This window comes from Rhagoletis zephyria, unplaced genomic scaffold, assembly GCF_001687245.7.
Source record: "Rhagoletis zephyria isolate East Lansing unplaced genomic scaffold, Rhagoletis_zephyria_1.1 Rzeph_scaffold_02398, whole genome shotgun sequence".
Classification (NCBI taxonomy): domain Eukaryota; kingdom Metazoa; phylum Arthropoda; class Insecta; order Diptera; family Tephritidae; genus Rhagoletis; species Rhagoletis zephyria.
Window position 1 is genome coordinate 62,009 of NW_016159482.1, and position 6,000 is coordinate 68,008.

Below are 6,000 nucleotides of genomic sequence, written 5' to 3' on the forward strand. Positions count from 1 at the left end.
CGATGTGAGTTTCCAGTTTATAGAAACAGAAGCGTTAATTATTAACTATTGATATTCTTAATTAAGCATTGATATTATACTTAACCTACATTTAGTTCATAANAAACCAAAAAGATTGAAAAGTTATGATACTTTTTCCTTTTGTCTGCCGATTTTAGAACTGGTTCGGAACTATAGAATTTAGGACTAGTTCGGAACTGTCGAAAAAGGGATGCAGCGGAACGCAATTGACACTTCCTAGGACATCGCCATGTTAAATTCGCCAGTTGCTTGCATGCAAAAGAGATTTATCGCGAACCAGTACTGGGTCTAAATGTACTAGAAGCGCACCAGTTCAGAACTAGAGATTTTCCCCACAGGGGATATTCAACATTTGAAAGCGAATTTACATGTCTGGGTGTAGCTNGGGAGTGAATGCCTTAACTCCGATTCTGGTGTCAGCCCCAATATTACAACTACCATTAGCACAGTATACCGATGGCTGATTGGAAGATCGACCTATCTCGGCAGCCAGTTCGAAAACTGAAATAGGGCGTTCTTGAAAAGTTTTTTGAGATAGAGCGTTTTCGAACTGGCTGTCGAGATAGGTCGATCTTCCACTCAGCCATCGATATACAGTAATAAACCTTTTTGAGTACTCCTCGGGGGTAAAATGTGATCAGGGTTAATAATGAGAAGGAGCATGAATTTTGCTGATTCAGAGTTTCATGCAAAAAAACAAACACTTGTCTTATCATTTTAAAAAGATAATTGCTATTTATTTTTCAATATTCAGATATCCAGCTGGTAACCAGAGGCAGTGGCTTGTGAGGCTCACTAAAATCTACTCATCATATTGGAGCAGCTCCGGGTAATGGATCATTGAATGTGTTGGCTGAACTTATGACCACGATAACCAACGGAGTCTCCATCCAAATGCCTGTCTTGAATTAATACGGTAGCAATTCATAGCAATTGCTATTGTATGTGTGTATGATTCATATTTGTAACATTCTATACTTTGATGTTAAGTATTTTTGACGAGTTCAGATCAAACTCGGGTGTGCTTAATGAGCTGTCTGGGTGGATGCGCTGGCAGGCATTGAGTCTCTATAACTAAACAAACCTTTTTTTTTTGGAATAAAGACTTAAATATATGTATTCGGAAATTTAGACTGTTCCTTGATAAATTCACAAAATTCACGTTTTTAATAAAAATACGATGTGAGTTTCCAGTTTATAGAAACAGAAGCGTTAATTATTAACTATTGATATTCTTAATTAAGCATTGATATTATACTTAACCTACATTTAGTTCATAAATAACACAATTATATATTTTTTATCCTCAAAAAGACCTTTTTCTAATCATGAGGCGAAATTCCCCTCAGCAAGTGTTGCCGTGCGTGCAAAACGCTGCACACAACCCAAAAGTACTCCTCGGGGACCAATTGGTGGGAAACTGCGAAAAGGTTTATTACTGTATATACTGTGACCATTAACAGTGCAGGTAAACCTGCCATACCAACAACATGACCTGAAGGGGGGGGGGCAGGTTATTTTGATGGACACTAACCAAATGGTCGGGATTACGTGACCGATTTATGGCTGCAATCCATAACAATGAGAATGTTTCACCTGCATTCAAGTTTTCGTACTTCAAAAAATCATTGGTTCGTAAAGCGGCTCGGACTTTAGGTGAATGGCAACTTACCGATGACAACTATGATGAAGCATGGGCTAGGCTCAAGCAGTTATACGACAGGAAATATCCTATCTGTCATGAGAATTTGCGCCAACTGCTACGGCTGCCACGTATTGAGGGTGATCCTCGACCTAATGATCTGCAACGTATGTCAAATATGACACACGAGGTGCTGCACCAGTTACGTGCCTAGGGGATCCCAGTTGAAGGTTGGGATATGATGGTTGTTCATATACTCCACGAACGTATAGATCCTGAGACTAGTAAGCAGTGGGAGCTCCAACGACTCACGGAGACACCCACTGTCAAGCAAATGCTGGAGTTTTTAGACTATCAGGCAGCAGCATTGGCTAATGTGGTGGATGTGCATCGGACGCGCACATCCGATGCTCGCCGTGCTTAAAATATAATTCTGAAAGTTGGCCTAACTGTGTGCTTGTGCCAAACACAGTGGCTGAGAGTGAATTTAAGACCTGCGTTGTAGCAGAAGTAGATGAACCGCTGATGATAACGCGAAGGGCAACAACGGATAGAGTGCCCTTGATAGAGTACATTGACAAATTGAATAGAGCCGTGAATGTAGTGGCTTATTTATTGAAACTCATTTCGAATATAAAAATGCATTCAGTACATAAAAGGAAGAAGAGGGGAGAACATATAAGCATGTCACCGACTACTGAGCAAAGAAAAAAGGCCATGTGGTTTCTACTGAATCAGCAACAAAAGAAGTTTTCCAAGAAAGAGATTGTTTCTCTAGAAGCTGGTAATAGTATTCTTGATAAAAGCAGGATTGAAAGATGGGTTGCTCAGAGTGCACGGCAGGTTGAAGAATGCGAGTTTGAACGAGAATATGCGCCATCCAGTCATAATTCCTGATGGTTCAAGGCTGGCACATCGCGAGACGAAGCTCGGTGGAGTGCAAGTTATGATGCAGTTCATACGGCAAAACTACTGGATCCCACGACTGCGTTGTTCGCTAAGAAGGTTTTTACATAAATGTATGATCTGCCTTCGCCATAACCATCGAGTTGAAGCTCAAATTATGGCAGATTTGCCTGCGGACCGTGTAACTGCAGGGAAACCATTCTTGCACGTCGGGATAGATTATGCAGATCCTATAGATATTAAAATGATAGATAGAGAAGGCAATCAAATTGTAAGGCAAAAGGTGTGGATTGCAGTGTTTGTTTGCCTTAAAACTAGAGCTGCCCATTTAGATATGGTGGCCGACTTGACGACTATTGCCTTTATTGCCTGTTATGAAAGATTTGTATCTCGTCGTGGTCATTGCGAGTGAATTTATAGCGATAATGGTACAGCATTTGTGGGAGCAGTGAAAGACATCAAAAGAGCAATGGAGAGCTGGCACAAGGAGGATGTGTTCCAACATTTGTCGGTCAAAGGTACGGAGTGGCGATTCATGACACCAGCAGCTCCGCATGAAGGAGGAATATACGAAGCGGTAGTAAAATCGATGAAGCACCATCTGGTCCACGTGATCGGGCTAAGAGTGCTTCCGTTCGAGCAATCCATGCATCACGTCCGTTGCATCCATTGAGCGGCGATCCATAGGATTTTCAAGCACTGGCACCTGGGCATTTATTAAACGGAGAGCCATTGGTTCTTCCTTTACCATTTGCGATTCCCGAGACATCGTCATCCAAGCGTGTTCAGCTTCTGAAAAAGTGCAACTAGGTCAGCTGGTGCTCATAAAAAGCGAAAATTTTCCTCCTGCGCAGTGGGCCATGGGGCGTATCATACAACTTCATCCGAGCGAGGACAATCTGGTTCGGTCAGTAACTCAGTATATACAGTAATAAACCTTTTTGTAGTTTTTCACCAATTGGTCCCCGAGGAGTACTTTTGGGTTGTGTGCAGNTCTTTTTGTAGTTTTTCACCAACTGGTCCCCGAGGAGTACTTTTGGGTTGTGTGCAGCGTTTTCCTTCTGCGCGCACGGCTACACTTACTGTGGGGAATTCCGCCTGATTAGAAAAACATCTTTTCGAGGATAAAATATATATAATTGTGTTATTTGTGAACAAAATGTAGGTTAAATATAATATCAATGCTTAATTAAGAATAATATCAATAGTCAAGTACATAATTAACGCTTGTGTTTCTATAAACTGTAAAACTATAAAAAACGTGAATTTTAAGAATTTATCAAGGAAAACTCTAAATTTCCGAATATATTTAAGTCTTTATTCCAAAAAAACAAGGTCTATTTAGTTAAAGAGGCTTCAATGCCTGCCAGCGCATCCGCCCAGACAGCTAATTAAGTACACCCAAGTTTGAGCGGAACACCTCAAAAATACATCAAAGTATAGAATATCACAAATATGAATCATAAATACATACAATAGAAATTGCCATGAATTGCTACCGTATAAATTCAAGAAACGCATTTGCTTGGAGACTGCGTTGGTTATGGTGGTCATAAGTTCAGCCAACAGATTCCATGGTCCATTACCCGGAGCTGCTCCAATATGATAAGTAGATTTTAGTGAGCCTCACAAGCCACTGCCTCTGGTTACAAGCTAGATTGGAAAATAAATAGCAATTATCTTTTTAAAATGATAAGAAGTGTTTGTTTGCAAAATTACCTGCGGCACTGGCTTAGTACGGTTGCTGCTCCCTTTCACACCACAGTAAGTTTGTATGCAACTCTGAATCAGCAAAATTCATGCTCCTTCTCATTATCAACCCTGATCAGATTTTAACCCCGAGGAGTGCTCAAAAAGGTTTATTACTGTATATACTGTGGTCAGTAACGATTCAGACAGCTGCGGTGGAGCTGAACGAGAACTAGTGGACTACATCAAGTTGTTACTATTGGAAAACCGTTGGTTTTCGGCAGGACTGTTAAGTATTGAATTTATTACAAATCTGGCAGCCTAGGAGTTGCTTAAAAATATAGGCGTTAAGAATATAAATATATAGATCTGGCAACCTGCGAGTTGCATCAGCAACTCGAAGTACGGCGAGAAGAGTGGTCTTTTTTATTTGGAGTTGGCTTATTTTGGTGGATTGGGTTTAGCCTTGGCTATTCTAAGAACAAAACAGTAGTGTCAAGGTGTATTGAATACGCCTTTAATAGTGTCGAAATGTACGTAGTCACGAAATGAATAAATTACTTTGAGTAAAAGATGACTATGATTTGAAAAACTAAAATTCCATTTTTAAAACTTTGATTGGCGAACTCAAAATTCATTTTAAAATTATAATATACCTGAAGAATGTAATAGTACCAGGTTTACCAAGCTTTGTTCGAAATGCATACACTTTTTAAAGTTTTCACGGTTTCAGTATCAAGAAATGGTCAATTGGATAGTTTTGATTTTAAAATAATTTGTATGCAATACTAGATTGGTGTCACCCGCTTCGCTGAGAGTACAAATGAAACTTCTGCATCTTAAATCATGCGTAATTTATTTAAATAAAACTCAACATATTTAAACTCAGCCAAAAACATAGAAGATTTTAAATTTTTTTTTAACCCCATTCAAAATATTTTCAAATTAAAAATTTCATAGACATCTTTCTTTTGATATATTTTTAATTAACTTATCCCCTTTGAACCGATGGCAACCCTGCTAAATGTGGTTTAAAAATGATTTTGTGATGCATACATACTAGGGATGTTGCGAATGTGGAATTTTAGACATCCGCGGATGCGAATGCGGATGCGAATATCTAACAGCTAACATCCGCAGATTGTCAAGTATTTAAGAAAAAACAATTAGAATCTAGCATAATGGCGAGATCGTTGTTTCAACAGCGCTTACAACCCAAACCAGATGTGTCAGGTTTTTCTAAAGATTTTTAAAAAGAATTCTTGATTCTCATTCCTTTGGCTGTTTCAGAATTTGGGGAATCTGTAACTTCATCAGCGTTTTTCGATTTTATTTTTATTTTTATTACAACGCTTTTATCACTTGCAATGTTGTGTTCCAGAAGCTTTCAATGTTGTGTTCCAGAAACTTTCAATGTTGTGTGTCCGACACCATAAAGCAAAGCTTTGAAAAGCTCCTATAAAAAAGCATAGTGAATAGGGCGAGGTAGATGACATCTAGATGTCGCCCTATGTACTACGTTTGCTACACCGGAAATAGACGACACGCCATTTCTTTAAATAAAATTAATTGGTGCTCGTTTGTATGTACATACATATGTAAATGCATGTGTGTGCACCTTTCTATTAATATCGTTGAATTATTTTAATATCTATTGCAAAATTTTATTCAGACAGGACTAAAAAGTAGAAAATAAATAATATAAAAAAAACTTTTTAATATACAACGCTTTTATAAATGGA